We start from the raw sequence: 18,192 nt of genomic DNA on the forward strand, positions 1-18,192 counted from the left end.
GAGTTGTGAACCCGCTACTGATGTAATACAAATGTCTTAACCAGGTCCTTAACTAGGTCTGCCTTCAGCCACGGAATGTATAAGCACTTTGCGTGTCCTTCACTGAAGCCCTGTTGACACAAGCATTGGCAAAGCTAACAGTTTTTGCTTGTGCATATGTATCAGGCATTTGCTAGACACTACTATTAGATGCCCAGGTAGTCCCACCATTTTCCACCTGCTACCATCAATGGCCAGTTAGCACCACTATGGCAGTGCCTGGCAAGGACCATCCCCATGCTGACATAAAAGCCGAAACTCTTGGCACTGCCAATTCTTGTTCATTTTGTCTGCTCCATCACAGAAGGTGACCAGACAGTTGCAAACCACTCTTGGTTCCAGCCACCAATGTATGGTATACACAGTTTGCCAGAACAATGATAGTGGTTATGATTATATTAAAACCAGATACCAAACATTTTTAGTTTTGATGGACTGTCATTAAGAAAAGAGAGGCCTGGCCAGTGTCGCCCACAGACAGGTCACTGTGTTGCCACTTCCCATGAACATCACCCAGGTCAAAGGTTGTGTCATAAAGTTGCAACCCTCCCCTGTATAGTTTAAAAGTTTGCACCCTTGGATGAATGTCTAGGGGAAGGTTATGCTGGTTGATAAAAATAGCTTTGTGATATTAACTCTATAGGTCTGGGAATATGTATTAAAAAAAATATTAAAGGCACACCTAAGGGACATTTAAAGAATATTTGATATATAACTGGCAGAAAGTTGGTTTGCATCTTGCGCCCAAGTTAGATTTACTATGCATTATGTACTGGTTCTCTAGAAGTAGCTCCTGCCTAACGGATGATGCCCGATACTCACGAGCTGCTTTTTGCTCCTGGTCAACAAAACCCTAATTTCGTTCCCTGATTTCCTAGGTCTCCGTTCAGTAGATGGGAAGACACGCACAAACCTGCAAGTGGATGCAAAAGACATCTGTACTGTAACTCTTGCCCACCTCTAGGAAACCATCGTGTGCCATGGGGGCTATTTCTCAAGTAGAACACATTGCATATGTTCCCTCCGCCAACTAAGCACAAGGATGCTCGCAGTCCATCAGATGTGTGTCTTAACCAGTCTCCCTTCTCCTTCAGCACCTCGGTGTCTGTCTTGGCGGCTGTGCATTGTGCTGTGTGATGGGGGACTGCCCTCTCTACACCGCCCGGCCTGGTTTTCAGTCCATTGCTTCGGCGTTGTACAGTGAGTCATTTAAACACGAGCCGCCGTTCTCCTTTCTCTGGTGGGCATTTTTTCAGGTCACCTTCACCGACGCACTGACCCCTCCCTGGAGGGCCTCAAAGGAAGACCTGCGCGGCTGACCCCTGGCTGACCCTTCATTCAAGGCGCGAGCTGACCTTGCTCTGTATTCCGCGGCCTTTCTCCCGCCCATGCTGGAGGGAATCGAGCAGTAAAAATGACAAGAAAGCAGAATGCCAAACCGCCAGAGAGAAAGATCTAGAGTTTAAACACGGGTTTCTTATATTATTATAAAGTACAGGTTTAACACGTTTGTATGAAGTATATATACATATATACTATATATATAAATACCGTTTATTTTCCTCCTGGAACTTAGTGTGGCGGTCATAACAATGGGCTCTACTGGATCCATTTGTCGGTATTTGGATTTTTGGACATGTACCGAGTTGCTGTGGCGGATACTCCCTTTGAGTCCAGTTGCATCTTTGAATTGACTACTGACGTCTTATTGCGAGCTTTGGTTTCAGCGAGGATTTCTTACCAGTAGAATGTCCCTTTTTTACCAATGGAGAAGTATGGCGCAATTTATACTATTGTCATGGCTTTGGTGATTTAGGGTTTAATGTGAGGGGCAGGGCCGTCATTTCACCAAAATGCCAGCGGAAGTTACATCACGCGACCCTTGACCTCTGATACATCACAGAATGTGGTGTCATTTGACCCAACCCCAAAGTGGCATCACAGGAAGCAAAGGAACATGACCTTTTCCCCATGACAAAACAACAAGGAGCATCACATAGCATTGTTCCTAGGTACCACAACAAAAACTATGGTTAGGATATCACTATAATGTGAAATACATTTTATTTTAGTTTTTTTTATTTGATTTAATTGTAATGCAATTTTACAATTTTTACAAAAGATTCGTCTCTCCAGTTTAAATTTAATAGTTCTTTTTTTTTCTTTATCACTTTTAAGAGTTTAAGCACTTTTAAGAGTTTAAGCATCGGCTTGTGCTGGCGTCAATTGTTATCCTTTTGTCTCCTGAACATGTTTTGTGCTCCTGCACGAGACCAATTAGTTTGAAGAACAGAGTAACAGCCACTGTCCATTCAGTTTTTTCCCCTCCAAGCGGACCGTTCCACCAGTCTTCTTCGTCAGCTGTAGTTGAGCTGCTCAGGTGTTTCATTAGGTAGATTTCTCTTGCTTCCTGGGTTCCCTTACACCTTAACAGAAGGTGACGGGTGGATTCCACCTGCTGGGTATTACAGTATCGGCACTTGTCTGAAGGTGACTCGCCTCTTCTTGCCAAGATCTTGTTTGTCTCTTTTTTTTAGTCTGATTCTGAGAAAGGTGTTACGCAGCTGTTTATCCGGGAATTTTTTAGAATAGCCTCTCACCTCTTTAACTCTCTTTGGGGTTATGGGGAAGTTTTTTATTGATTTGTAAGAGGCAGCGTTATCCTGAGTTCTGATCCAGTCCAGTTCGATCCATTTTTTCACTACCTCTGTTGGGTCTTGTATTAGAGTTGCTCTAGTCAGGGCCACCTCCTCTAGCAGGTTTACACAGTCTTCCGCCCATAATGCTAAGATTTTGTTTTTTTTCCGCTGGATAATTCGTTCTTCAAGATCTCGAAAACGGGTGCTGAAGAATCTGTGATCACTTTCCTAAAAAGCATCAGGGTATTCCTTGCCACAATCCCCTTCAGAGAGGGTAGGCAAAGTTCTTGTCTGATATGACATATAGGAACAGACGTTGGCAACCCCAGCACCTTCTTCCAAAATTGCCCTTCCAGTCTGTCCCAGAACTGCCTCAGGATTTGGGGCAACTCTGTACGTTATACACGAGACGACCTTGGCTTTGAAAAAAGACAGCACTGGAATCAGAGAGAACTTTCCATATTTCCTGTCGATCATCCGTGCTTGGCATGACAAGGTCTTTGTTTTTGCTATCAACATCTCCTGCATTGGTCTTTCTGTAATACTGTTACTCAGCGTCACTCCCAAGTATTTAAAGGTCTTCACAATTTCGATTTTCTCGGTTTCCATGCTCCATTTTTCTTTGCTTGCTGTTCGAGTTATGGTTTCGAAAGGCCATGATCTTGGTTTTTCTCTTATTTAGTTCTAGATGGTTATTTCCCAAGTATGAGAGCAAGCTATTCAGCTGTCTTTGTAGCCCTACCGCTGTCTGATCTAGCAGGATGATATCATCCGCATAAAGGAGTCTCTGTATTTTCTCTCCTCCTAGCGATGGGGGAAAGAACCTGGTTGTAATTAACTCGTCTTCCAGATCTACTATAAAGGCGTTATACAGAGCTGGGGCCAGGGGACAGCCCTGCTTTACTCCTCGGGCAGTCTGAATTACCTTTGATAGGGTCCCTGCATCGTTCAGACAAACTCTCATGGTAGTGCCTTCATAAAGGGCTCTTATTGGGGCTAATATTTTTTCTGGGCAGTTCCTGCCAATTAGTTTAGCCAATAGGAGTTCTCGGCTCACACGATCGAACGCCTGCACGAGGTCGACGAAGGCCATGAATATTCGCAGCGCTCCTTGTTGCACTCTTGCTTTCAGAGAGCTTAATACAAGAATGTTCGCTGTGGTGCCGATGTTTCTGACAAACCCCGTCTGGAATTGGTCTCTATAATTGGATTCTTTTAGCCAGGTGTTCAGGCCATCCAAAGCACAAGATCCAAAAACCTTCCCAATGACGTCTAAGAGTGCTATGGGGCGGTAGTTTCTTGGATCTTCTTTCGCTCCTTTTTTAAAGATCAGGACCACTTTTGAAGTCTTCCCGGAGGGGGGCACAGTTTTGGTGATGTTGCAGTTCTGAAAGATCTGACCAATAAGTGGGGCCCAGGTATTAATGTTGTTCTTCAGATTTATGTTAGAGATGCCCTGGCGCTCTAGAGTTTTTTAGATTGTTGATTTTTGATGTAATTGATTCACAGTCGCAGGGTATTTCCCAGTTTGGCACTTGAAGCCCGCGGATGTTCGGTGTCTGGCTTTCCTCCTTTTCATACAGTGACTCGAAAAAATCTCCCATTTCTCTTCGCTGACATTATTCTGTAGGTTGGTCTGAGTGCTTGATGTTTTTTAATGAATTACCGACCAGAATTCTTTGCTGCTTTTCTTCGTAAGTGTGCACAGCATTTGTTCTGCGTCGTGTTGCAGAAGACTTGCGCGATGATGTCTCACCCAATTTTTGTACTGGCGTTGAGCTAAGTGGTATTTCATTTGCAGCTTTGTTGAGTTGGTAGTTTTTGCCATTCGTCGGATTTTTCTCAAGGACGCTCTTTGCTTTACCAGTTCCTTGTTGTAGCTGTGTTTATGAACTAAGTGCGTAGGGCCCCCTTGTTGCTTTGATCTGCGGTATATATCCAGTAACGGCACATAATCTACAGTTGCAGCTTAGGTTGGCTTGTCAATAAGGTTATTGCTGATGCTTTTTTAGGTCATCGTCATTTCGCTGATGGCTTTCGCCGTTAACCTTAGGCGGTTGCCACTCGGGCCTGCTTCCAAACCTTGAAACATCTGTTCTTGCACTGGCCTATGAAAGTACCAGGTCGTTTTTAAGATGTTGTGGTCACTGTTGTCTGTTTTGATCACATTAAAAGACTTGATCATACTCAGCAGATCCTTCGATACGATGGTGTGGTCGATGGTCCCCTTTTGATCACATCTTTGCCACGTTGGAATCTCCATGTTCTATTTAGAGCGTAGCCAGTGCAAATTATGCAAATCTCATTTGTCCATCAGGTTACCCCATCGTTTTGCTCTGTCCCCATCCGTTTTAGATCTTGTGCACGTGAGGGTCGCATCATCATCCATTGTGCAGTTTAGATCACCATTTATAATGATGTTGGTGAGGTGTTGACTTTCGCTTTCCTCCTCCAGAAGGTTGTCAATAGCCTCTAGGTAATGGTCAGTGTCAATCTCTGCTGGATTCCAGTATGTATTGATGACTAGGAGTTTTTGTTGAGGGTTTTCCTTCCCCGATTCACCACTATCAGGTTGCCACCCTAGTCTGGTAGTCTGGATGAGCGGGGAGAGATGTAGTTCCGCCACAAACACTAAGCCACATCCCGATCTTACTGCCGTCAGAAGACCCACTCTTGGCCTTCCAGTGGCTCCCTTTTCTGCCGGGATAAAGGTCAAGGTGTATCCATCGAGGGAAGGCTTTGTCAGGATATCAAATGCTCCTAAATTGACATCGAACTTGCCGTCAGGTGGGAAAACCCTTGTGTGTTCCATGAGCCCATTGTCACGGGGGACGGCTTCACCAATTGGCTCAACAAGGGTTTTCTATCAACTAGTTGCTAGATTTTATTTGCATATTGTCGTGTATTTGATATCCACCTCCGGTTGAACTGTAGGGCCGGGCTCCTAACTTCAGTACCTCTCTCCCCTCGGGATGATTTCAGGGGGCTTCGAGCGATTGTGATTCTTATTTTTTCTCCCGGCCTTTTGGCCATCTTTCCGGGTTTGTTGGTTGGTTATCCTCTGAGTATTTCTTGCTGTCTTGATAGAATGACTCGTCCCTCCTCTTCCCTTCCTTCGACCATTGGAGCCATGTATGCTTCGGTTGTCTTGTGTAGATTGGGACTTTTGACTCACCCAATGATTTTCTTTGTCTTTGTTGTGGCGTTTTTCTTCAAACGCTGGTTTCTTGTTCCTGGTTAAGGATCTCGTCTTTGGGCTTCTATGCGGCCGATGACTCCTCTGTTTTCGAATGTCCTGAGTTTCTTTCAGGTCATATCCCAGGAACCGGAGGTTGTCTATCTCTGACTTTAAGATGTTACTTATTAGTGGAGATGATATATGTAGGTAGGCCCGATCCCTCCATCCTTTCTCGCATGGTTCGACGATTTGTAAGTCTTGGGAGGTCAAATGTGGTAGGTTTGGGACTTGATCAAAGATACGCAGCGTTGTGTTCCTGCTTAGCCTGAAATCGTCTGGCTTTTCTATCCTTCTCTCCAGTTTGAAAATGTGAAAGTCCGACGTGATGCGTTTATTCGTTCCGCTCCTTGGCCATTCCTTACTCCTCTCCTGCGTCGATCGGCCTCTGCTTCTTTCTCTCACTTTATTTCGCTGATTATTGCTAGGAAGATTCTCTAGATTCTTTCTGGCTTTGGTCTCTTTCTGCAGAGGCCTCTTGCATCCAGTGCTTGGAGCGTAACTGCGTTTATCATAAGAAGAGTTAGTCTCTCTTCTTGTCTCTGAGGCTTTGGAAGGAGGGGCTTCTGAGCCTTCCTTTTTTCTTCTATAGTTCTGAATTGTTCCGCACTGTGCTTTCTCCCCTTTTGGTTCCCTAGATAGGGGTCCGGTGCTTCATCCCGTCTAGACACGCTTTCATTTCGTGATCTAGGCTTGGGGGATGGAATATCGGTTTCTGAATCTTCGACTGTATATGTACTTAGGTTCATTAAAGCCTCCATGGAGTTGAACTCTTCCTCCACTTTTTCTTCCTCCGAGAATTTTCTTTTTCTTGACTCTCCATTTCCCGCTGGTTTTGCATTGGAGGTGTCGTTAGCCCCAGTTCTTCGTCTCGGTGTTACAGAACGTCTTGACAATTTTGGTGGGGTCAGTATTTTTAAGACTATTTTCTTGGCTTCTGCTTTGTCAGGATTTGGTACTGGATTTGCTTTGTCTGCTGGTTTAGCCTTCTTGTTGAAGACGTTTCAAGTTCTTTCTGTTTTGTATTTAGGGATTTAGTTTGGGGTTTGCCCCCCAACACCTTTTCCGCTGCGATAGAAGTTATTCCCAAGCAGTCCATGTTGATGCAACCGTTATCCAGCGTGTTCGTCACCTTCCTTCCACCGGATGTCAGGTCACTAGTTTTGTTCCGGCAGTTGTCTTTCGTCTGGGTTCCTTGTGTTTTTCCCTCCAGATCCAGTGGCAAATCGCTGTTTTTGTTCCAGCAGTTGTCACTAGTCCGGGTTCCTTGTGTTTTCCTCTCCAAGTCAAGTGAGCACGATGATCCTTGGTCTATGGCATTTTCTTGTCTCGCTTCTTTAATCAGTATGTACTTTTCTAAGTATAATAGCTTAGTGTGCATTAGGGCCATGATTGCTGCTTGGTCTCTCACAGAATCGTTCAGGGTTTCGTACAATTTGCTAAAGGGAGCAAGCACGATCGTCACTGTGGACATTATTCCCATTAGGTCTGTTTTCTTTTGTGGTGTTTCCTTCATGCCCCCCTGTAGTGAGTCTCTTCCCACCCTCGATCTGCTTGGAGTAGGGCACTCGGGTGCCAGTATTGGTTTTCCAAGGGTACCACATGGCGGTGTCTTTACCAAGCTTTTTTTGGGTAGGTTTGAGGCCTCGTTACACCTCGTGGGGCTTCGCGGGGCTTCCTAATTCCTTCTGATGGTCATGGTGAATATGCCCTGAAGCTTCCCCTTGCGGGTGTCCACATGGAAGCCCCTCGTTCAGGTCCTCCGTCTCCTCCAATGGCTGGGGGGTACTCTTTTGGTTGTCAATAGTCAGGTTAAGCTCTGGGGGCAGCAAGCCTGCCGTCAATGTAGGTAAGTGGGGAATAGGAGAGGCAAGAGGGGGTTTCCCAAAATGCCACCTTAATGGCGTCTCAAGTTGTAGTAGGTTGGCCACGGTTCTCTGTTTGACGACTCCCCTTTCTTCCTGGCTAATTGATGTTTGTTCTATCAAAATAGACTCTTCGACCGCCACCCACCCCTCCAGAAGCTCTCCATCCGAGATTTCTTTTTGTGGTATGGGGGTACTTACTCCCTTTCTCTTAAAGAAGTTTGCCACCTGATTATGGGAGGGTGCTTTGAATGTTTTACTTTTTTGACTTGGTACTCTATAGTAGGGTTTTGTGGTGTGTTTCCCCCCATTCAGTATTTTTTGTTTCAGTGCTGTTATAGCACGTTCCTTTCTTTTAACTAGCCTGACCTCGTCAGTACCGTCGGGCCGCCAGCAGGGGTCAGTGTCCTCACTTGCTTTGTGTTGCACTGCAAGCTCCTTCCCCTTCTCATCAGCGGCTTGGCAGTCCTGGCTTCTTTTCCCCACCTTCACTGGTGCTTCCACATGTGCCACCGGCCTGGCTGACTGGGGACCCCCTCCTCCTCCGGGGCCCCGCAGTCCAAACCAGCGGCGACGGCGGCCTCCACGGGCACAGCTCCATCAGGTGCCGCAGCGCCTAAAGCGCAGAGCATGGCGTTGTCTCCCCCCGCCAGGGCTCCTCCTCCACCCGCGGTCCACGTCCCCTCCCGCCCTCTCTCAACACACCCACGCCCGCTCCCGCCTTGGGCGCATGGACGACCGCTGCCACCACTATCCCCCCCAGATGGGGGGGCGCCATCGCGGCCAGCGCAGTCTCACTTAGGGATTCCACCACTGCGGCAGGCCCCTCCGACAGCACCAAAGCCCCTCCAGGCCCACAGCCCCGTGGCGGACCACGAGGCAGAGCCTCCCTCAGCAGCTCCGCAACAAGTACCGTGAGTGGGGCTTGTAGGGGACTGTTGATAAGTGGGGCTGGTAGGTGGCTGTTGGCGTTCATTACAGGTTGTTTAACATTGTTTGGTGGCATAGGGATGACGGTAAAGTCAATATTGGGGACGTTTACTCCATTTTTGTAATCAGGCATAGTGCCTACATCAGATGGCACGGTAGTGTCATTGGGGTCTATATTAGGGTCCTTAATTCCAGTTTTTAGCTCCATCACGGTTTCTGCAACAAAAAGTTCATCATGTGTTGCTCCCCACCCTCCTCCCCCCGCCCCTCTGCACTGGAGTCTCTAAGGTTTGCCTGCAATCAGATACAGGCCAAGCCGGGGATTCAGTGTTCCGGGTGTTGAAAAGGATCGGGGGGGGGCACTAGCATGTGTGGTATTTGAGTTATTTGGAGAGTGCAGCAGTTCGGTAGGGATGTTGATAATGTTGGAAATGCTGAAATGGGACTTTAACACAGGGATGCGCGGTTGCCTTGGTCTTAATATTGCGGAAGGTGGCACAAAACCTGTACCCATCTTCCTTTTACCTCTTGTCTCTGTGAAATCTTCAGGACCAGCCGGGTCCTCATTCTCCTTGTCTTGTGGAGGCGCGCCGTCTCGTCTGGGTCTGGTACTTCTAAGGCGACGTTCCTCAGTCTCCTCCGTCGCTGTTGCCGTCTTGCCTGTCATGACTGCATGACTGCACCACTCTGCAACCGCTCTGCGGCCGCTCCGCGGTCAAACTGGGCTTTTATCAGCAGCTCCTCCCAGTCAACCAGCAGGGTAGACAGAGCAAAAAGACTCTGCTCAGAGCAGGATTGAGTAGAGTGACTGCAGGACTGCACCACTCTGCAACCACTCCGCAAACCATTTTCATACAAGAATGGATCATCATATGTATCGTTAATAGCATTGTGTATTGGCCCATATTACCAAATTACTGTGAATGCAACCAGACATCCAAAGACACATGATAATGATGTGTTATTATAAAGCACGTACGCCTAAGCGCTTTATATAGAACAAATATACATACAATATCACCCAACCTGTGTTCATACTCATTTATCGACCTCAGAAGGATGAAAGGCTGAGTTGAGGTGTTTCAGAACAGACTAAATCAGGGACTCACCCCCAGAAAGACATATTATTTGTCATTCCTATTCTTCCTTATTTAGGGTCACTGCTCAAAGTGTTACACTAGTGCAACCCCCTGTTTTTTAAGAGGCCTGAACAAGAACGCCAGCTACTCTCCAGAAACAAAACAAAGAGCCACATGGCACTGGCCACACCCAGCCCAGGAGCTGAAATAAAAAAAAAAATAAAAAAAACATTTTTTAGGGGTAGCAGGGGAGACCACAGGGTAGCAAGGGAGACCACAGGGGTCACAGTTGTGACCCCTGGCAGCCCCCAAATGACATCCCTCGTGAGGGGTGTCATAGCTGGATAAGCTGTGGAACTCCTGTGTGGAATGTTTCAGGGCAAACCAAGCCCTGGGTTCCAAGGAAGACAGTTGAGCCCTTTGCATTAGAGATTTTGGTCTTGTTTTTTGGGGTCGTCCTATCCTGTATCTTAAGAAAGGTTACTACAGCCTACCTGTGCCTTGTGCTGGCTTTACATTACTCGGAACGAGTTCTGACTGCCAGCAGCTGTCCCAGTACATGCTCTTGCTCTACACTGTTGTCCCGCGCTGCTCTGTGTGACCCTGAGGCTACATCCGGTGAGGAAGCACCAGGTGAGGGGCAAGGAGCGTTCCATAGCGCCAGTGGATAATTCGCTCTGTGGAGGAAGGGTCAACGTAAAGGCTGAAGAAAATCTTTTTCTGTCTAAGAAGCAGCGCAAGCCGCGGTGCGTACTAGAGGAAAGGACCCCAGCACGTGCAGCCATTTTGCGTTTTGCCTCAATAATGGTTGGCAAATGTCCATGACGCAACTTTGTCAGAACTGGCTCACAACCCTTCTTCATGAAGATTTTCCCAGGAAGACAGTTGAGCCCTTTGCATTGGAGGTGTTGGTCTTGTAGGGGGGGGTTGCTATTCTGTAAGTGATGTGAGAAACCCGAGGGTATTCTCACTTGTATGCCTCATGGATCCTTTGTTCAGGTGGCCAGGGAAGGGCCATCGCTCTTGGGGCTCTTGGGGCAGACGAGCAAGGGAAGATCACTTGGGCAGTGGGTCCTTGTTGAAAGGGAAAAAGAAAATACCACAGGATACCAAACCATCTTTTAACCCTTAAAAGTAACCTAGTCCCCCCTCTTCAAAACCCAGAGGACATTTAATACATACACCTTTTATCTCCCTAGACAACTACAAAGCCCAGAATTCTTATTTTCCAAGATATCTTTCTTTTTCTGACATGTTCGAACACAAGTTACCTACAGTCACAAAAGGAAACCACAATATCCAACATTCCCTTCACCCATTAAGTTACCCATGTACTGAGAAGTGGAAGAAACATCCAAGAAGAATGAATATTACCCATAGGAATCAATGCTCCAGGGATTCCTATGGCAGTCCCCATTTTGTCCTGGTAAAGATGCCTGGCAGAGGCAGGCAGGGTTGGGCAACTGCTCACACCTGACTCCAATTAACACTCCCTGTCAGTACAAAAGGTGAAACACACAGGCACACTCTGAGTGAGCTGGGGAGATTGAGAGGACCGTGCTGTCCAGAGGAGCCAAAGAGAAGCTGCAGAGACCCTGGGAAGGAACCCTGAGATGGAGGACAGGTTGCCAAGTCACTGGGCCTGTGAGTGCAGTAGAGGCTCTAGTGTGGCAAGAGAGCTATGCTTCCAGGCAGCCAGACCAAGGGCAGCTGAAGCTATCTAACAGGACCCAAGCCAAGGCTCATTCCCTGGGTGTACTATTAAAACCCAGGCCTCTGAGGGGCTGTTGGGACGACCCTGACCCCAGAAAATCCCCAATTGGGATCTCCACAACTCCCAGAACCTGCAGAATGCCTTTTTGGGGAGCTGGCGAAATGGGAGCAAAATAGAGACTGATGCATTGTGGACCTTACAGTCCTGAGACATTTTTTTTAATTGAACACGAAGGGTTGGGATACCCTGAACCTGTAGGAGGTCGTTGCCTCCGGAAAACCAGGAAAGTGCCAAATCCCAGACAAGAATGCTGCATTGTATTACAAGAACGCCAGCGGCCCTCCCGGGTGAATGACAGACTTGCGGAGGCGAGGCCAAGCCGGTGGTATTAATTTTGACTCCTGAATTGAAGCTGCAAAGTGAATGAACTCTGAAATGCATAATGGTCAAGATTAACCCCGGAAAAAGGGGAAGTGAAAAGGTGAATGCTTGAAGAGAAGGATTTCTTTGAACTTTTTGCTTATGGTACAGAATTACCAAGACAAAGAGACACTGAAATAACACAAAAGAAGCGTGGAAGTGAAAGTCGAAGTGGTCCTGCAGAGGTCCACAGTAAAAGCCTTGCACATTAGAAAGTCTTTGACATTGGTGAAAGGTCCGAGCACGACTGAGGGAGACCTGGAATGTGAAATAAGTTAGGGGAATGGAACCCCTAACAAATGTGAGTGAAGTTTGGGGAAGGGAACCCCTGCAAGTGCTGTGATTGCGAGGTCCGAGCCCGACTGAGGGAGATCTATGTCGATTCAGGTACTTTGCATTGAGAGGTCTGAGCCTGACAGAGCAAGACCTACGTGAACCTTTTGTTGAACTATGATGCTTTGAGAGGTCCAGGCCCAGCTGAGGGAGACCTATGTGAACTTTTTATTGAACTGTGAAAGAACTTTGGAGCACTAGAATAAGTAACTTTAACGTGCAAGGCCAAGGGGGCCTCGATCCACATTTATTTATTTTTTATTTTTTTTCTCAATGGATACCTTGTTTCAAGAAATCTTTGCGGTACAGGCATTCTCACTGGGACTTCACGTGTTGCAATTTCTGGTTCCCAACATATAGGCAACATGGGGACGGAGCTTCTGGTAGGGATATTTGGCTCCTCCTCTACTTCACCCACGACCTGTCCATTCCACTGATGCATTTCCAAGTCATTGAAAAATTAATCCCATCGATGACTGCGCAGGTGACCTGCACACCATCCTCTTATTGGGTTGCATTACAATCACATTACCATCAACACTTTCGTACTCTATACATCTGGAATTCAAGTCAACCCCAAACAATATCCACTCATCGTTGAGTGTCTGGTGAGAGATCAACAAATGATAAATCATTAACTGTATCAGCCCCGTGTGGGCGCCCCCAGGGGAATCGTAGATATTAAACACCAAGATCTTTGTCTTAGAGTCAAGCTGAATTGCAACTACTAATACATTCACACCCGCTCCTTCCCATACCACCTCTTCAGATTTAAGATTGCTACGACAAGCAGTAATAATGCCGCCATGAGGAATGCCTAGAGGCCCTTGCTTTGCAGGTTTATGATAACATTTGTACCCGCCAAACATGGCTTCAAACACTAACCATATTTCTTGCAGTAGGAAAATATCAGCTGTTGTTAACAGTTCAGACGAGCCAAATACGTGTATATGGCCTCTAGTGTTGCAAGACTTTGTAGTAAGGCTTAAATGGCCACTTGCAGAGGTGTTGCTAGGTGGGGTTGGGGTGTTATAGTCCCGGGTCTTTTGGTTATAGAACCAGATAGAAGCTCAGGGGCTACAACCAAAAGGCTAGCTGGCCCTGACATTAGCGTAGCCCCGGAACCTTTCCAGACCTAGCAATATTCCTGGCCACTTGACCTCCAAACGTGGCAGGAATGAGACGAGCCATTCCCAGTGTGCCCTACTTGCATTATCCAACCCTACAGTTTTATTTTGCAAGGCATTGGAGCAACACACACTGCCCCCATCAATATTATCCTTATTTCAAAATGTCTTCTTGGTCAAATTGCAGTTTTTAGTCTATGGTACCACCACAGCAGCCAGATCATTGTCATATCCCCTTTTTCAGTATTGAGTCCGTAGGTTCTTTTATGAATTTTACTACTTCCGAAGAATGCTAGTGGATCCACGACGTGGGCGTTTGAGATCCCTAAAGTCACTCCACAAAATCAAAGTCAGTGCTTTTCACCACTCTGAGAGCTAGAATGTGATTGAAAAGCTATATCAGGCAGGTACGATTATGCGGACCGTCATCATGCGAAAATATACTAGACACTGTGAACACTGTCTCGCATGTATTAATCATGAGCGTCTCGCCACTCTCACTCTCCTGGCATCCTGGCACCTTGGGAGAAGCCTTCTGGCTATTATCTTCCATCGCCATGATGGTTTCCCGCATTTCAGAGTAAGCCTCATCTTCAACACTGTCCGCATCAGGAATCATCTCCTTAGCCGTTGTAGCCGCCTCCGTAATCGTCCTCGTAGCGGCATCCGATCAAGTGAGCCAGCCATTCAGGTTTCCAGTTTTACATTTCTCTCTCTTTTTCCGCTGGTTATTTATCTTATTTTATTTTAGTATCTATAGCAGCACCCAAGACCCTCATGTATCACAGCGCTACTTACATAAAGTACAAGGAACAAATAGGTCAAATGCAAGCAGAGCCGGCCTTAGTACAGTGCCACCCAAGCAACCACCCGGGGCGCCCTGCCATTAGCCCCCGACCATGTCAGCTCAGGGGAGTCTTTCAAGGGCTCCCCCGAGCTGGCACGGTGGGAGAAGGCATGGCAGGTGCCCCATTGAAAGGAAATGCGCTCAGCTCGGAGTGTATTTAATGACAATAGGGTGCCTGCCGTGCCTACTGAAAAATGTGGTGCTCCGCCCTACCCTCAGGCGCAAGGGAGGGGTGACACATTTTTGTTTTGCTGCCCGGAGCACTGCAGCGTCTAAGGCCGTACCTGAATGCAAAGCTACATCAAGTACAAAGGAACAAATAGGTAAAATGCAACATTAGACTGCCTCACCTCATGGTGCGAGTGGCTACATCAAATATGCTGGAAAAAATAGGTAAAATGCAACATTGGAATGCCTCACCTCATGGTGTGGGGGGCTACATCAACTATACAGGGACAAATTGGTAAAATGCAAAGCTACATCAAATATGCTGGAACAAATAGGTAAAATGCAACATTAGACTGCCTCACCTCATGGTGTGGGGGGCTACATCAACTATGCAGAAACAAATGGGTAAAATGCAACATTGGAATGCCTCACCTCATGGTGTGGGGGGCTACATCAACTATGCAGGAACAGATGGGTAAAATGCAAGGCTACATCAAATATGCTGGAACAAATAAGGTAAAATGCAACATTAGACTGCATCACCTCAAGGTGCGGGGGGCTACAACAATTTTGCAGGAACAAATGGGTAAAATACAACGCTACAACAGGTATAATGGAACAAGTAAGTAAAATGCAACATTGGACTGCCTAACTTCATGGTGCTAGCGCTAAATCAAATATGCAGGTACAAATAGGTGAGAAAACAACATTACAGTGGTTGCACAGACCAGCAGAGTCTCACTTCGAGGTGCTAGGGGCTACGTTGGTAGATCGAGACATATGTGCAAACGTTAGTCAGATGGTCAATGCCATGAAGTCACTGATAGGAGTTGGAAAACTGAGGTATCGGCCAGGTCGATAGGCATCTGGCGAAGTAGAGGGGGTGAGTAAGTTCCAGCGCCATCCCCGGGAAGTGCTTGTGAGAAACGACGGATAATGGTGGTGCTGGCACTGCATCTGCCAAAAACATGCTAGGACAGAGGTAGACTTTGGAGGAGGGCCCTATGGGCTTCAAGTGGGGCATAAATTATGTGCGATGCAGGGTGCAAGCTGGCTGAGCGCAACTGAGGGCGGCTGCACTTGCCTTTGATGCTCGATACGTGAAGTGCAGTGTAGAGCAGTAGGAGGCATGGCTACGTAGTGCGGTGATCGGCAAAGCACTGAGGTGAGGGTAAAATTGCAGATGGGGGTGGTTGGCACTTCGGCCACAGCCCGACAGGCCAGACAGGAAAGCAGAAGGCCTTAAGAGTGGGCCGTAGAATGGCTCTTTTATGTGCCCTTTTTGTTTTTGTTGAATCTGAAGACACAGGTAAATCCGAATTAGCGTGTCCAGCTTTCTCTCCAGCACAAGACAGGTCCTGCTTTGTTACTAGCTGCCAACCGCTGGACTCTTTTTAATTTACGGCGTTCCTTACGGAAAAGCATTGAATCATACCTTACATCCCTGGGAGCGTCTCGAGTTGAGTAGATTCCAGAACCCTCACTGTTATTTATTTTGTATTTTTTATTGTATTTGGTTAGTTCAACCTTTACAAAAAAGATTTCAAATAATCACATGATACACATAATAAAAAACAAAAGAAAATGCTAAAAGAGAAATAAAGTAAAATAGTACACACAGGATTACCAAACAGAAAAACAGAATAAATTAAGTGAAGGATAATCAATTTGAGTCCAATACATCAACAGAAGTTCACCCTTGAGATGAATAAATTGAGTTGGTTCAGTGTGCACACAACAGTTAATAATACCACAGATAGAGCAGCATATAAAAAAAGGTCAAGAATTACATTCACATCAGATATTATACTACCAGTTGTAGTATAGAAACAGTGAATCCACAGACAATTCAAATAAAATAAATAGATTCAGAATAAGTCAAAATGTTGCATATCGCATCAAGTTAAGTAAAAATAAATTACATCCCCTGCCAAGTATCATCACTTTACCAGGTCTACAAATTCAGTGATTTGATGAAACCAGCCAGGGCCAACCCTTACCGGATATTAAAGTTTTCAAGACAATGTTTCCATATCATATCTTCATCATAAAGGAATGGAGTCATTGCTAGTGGCCCCAGATACTGGGTTCTTAAGCCCTGTAGTGGGAGGCATTCAAGCACCAGGTGCCCTAAGGTTTCCAATTTTGCCATAGAAAACCTACAAGTAGCGAACTCCGCCGTGATAAGCGATATCCTGAGCTGGATTTCGCTGGTTGGTAGCAACTTCCACCTCACCCTTAATAGGATGCCCTTGTAGTGACGATTAGGAAATTGTAACAGGATCCCAGTCAAGGTCCCTCTTCGTCTGTATTCATATGTCAGGTGGCTCACAGATGGATAAGAGTGAAATGTATTGGCATTCTGAGACCAATCATAGTCAAATAAGGTTTGCTTAGCCTTAGTAGGGTTCGAGATCAGTGTTTCCACAGACACACCTATCTCATTTAGGATACATTCAGACGGAGCTGGGAAGGCCATTAATACAGATGAATGGTCCAAATGTCTACTCATTAGTTGGTATAGGGAGTCAGGAATGGGCGCAATAATTTTTGAGTACAGAAGAAGGGAAGCCCATTGTACCCGTACCCACAGCGACACCATACCCAACTCAAAGCGGATAGCTGAGATCAGAATCGCGTTTAGCACTCCAAGGATTCTCCTCCAAATTTTCCCTCAATTCGGCTCAAGATTTTACACAGATTATCAGATCTTAATTCTAAACCATAGGTCAATTTAGGCACAATTTTGCATTTGAAGAACATCATTGAGGGAGAATCTGCCAAACTTTCGGTCAATTCTAATAATCTGGGCTTGTAAGAGTTTAGCCTTATGCAGCAAGATCTCATTAGCTATTTTGGGGCCTCTACAGGTGGAGAAATAGAAGCCCAGATACCGAACTGAATCCGCTAATTTCAGGGGCATGCCTCCAACGGTGCATACATGTCCTTTAATCATCCCTTTTGCTTTCTTAAAGGCAAAGATCTTAGTTTTAGTTGGGTTGATAATTAGCCCGTTGTCATTGGCATAGTTCTCAAAGTTGTTTAGAGATCTTTGCAGCCCAACTTTAGTGCAGTCAAAAAACAGTATGTCATCTGCATATATTAGACATACAATTTTTTCCTTACCGATCCTTGGGGCAACCAGCCCCTCTTTAGCCAGCGATAGTATTACATCAGAGAAGTATTGATTAAATAGCCAAGGGGCCAGGACACACCCTTGCCTCACCCCCCGGTAAGATCATACTCTCCTAGAGATGTCCCCCTTTTGACTTAATAAGACCTGTATGCCACAGTTTACGTACATACCGCAAATGAGTTTTAGCAGCCCATCAGGCAACCCCCATTCGGCAAGTTTGGACCATAGTCTGCCATGGTCGATGCAGTCAAATGCGGCAGTTAGATTGATCGAGGCCATGTAAGTACAGCCCTTAATTTGAAGCCAAGCCTCTTCCTGCACACACTTGAGTGCCAAGCCGTTAATGTTTGTAGAATGTCCCTTCATGAAGCCTGTCTGAAATTGGGCTAGCGGATGATAAGTGGTAGCCCAGTCCTCCAAGTGTGAGAGCAGGAATGCCGAAAAGATTTTACAGTCGGCATCGATAAGAGAGATCTGTTGATAGTTACTGGGATCAGTCCTGCCCCCAAACTTGAGGATAGGGTCCACATGTGCCGTATTCCAGGAGCTCTGAGTGATCCCAGTAGGAATTATGTCTCTAAACTCCAAATACAGGAGATTCGTCCACAAATTACAGTCTCCTTTAAAGGTGTTATTTGTGAGACCATTAGGGCCTGGGGC

The sequence above is a fragment of the Ambystoma mexicanum genome, chromosome 8 (assembly GCF_040938575.1).
Source record: "Ambystoma mexicanum isolate Mex_15411 chromosome 8, UKY_AmexF1_1, whole genome shotgun sequence".
Lineage (NCBI taxonomy): Eukaryota > Metazoa > Chordata > Amphibia > Caudata > Ambystomatidae > Ambystoma > Ambystoma mexicanum.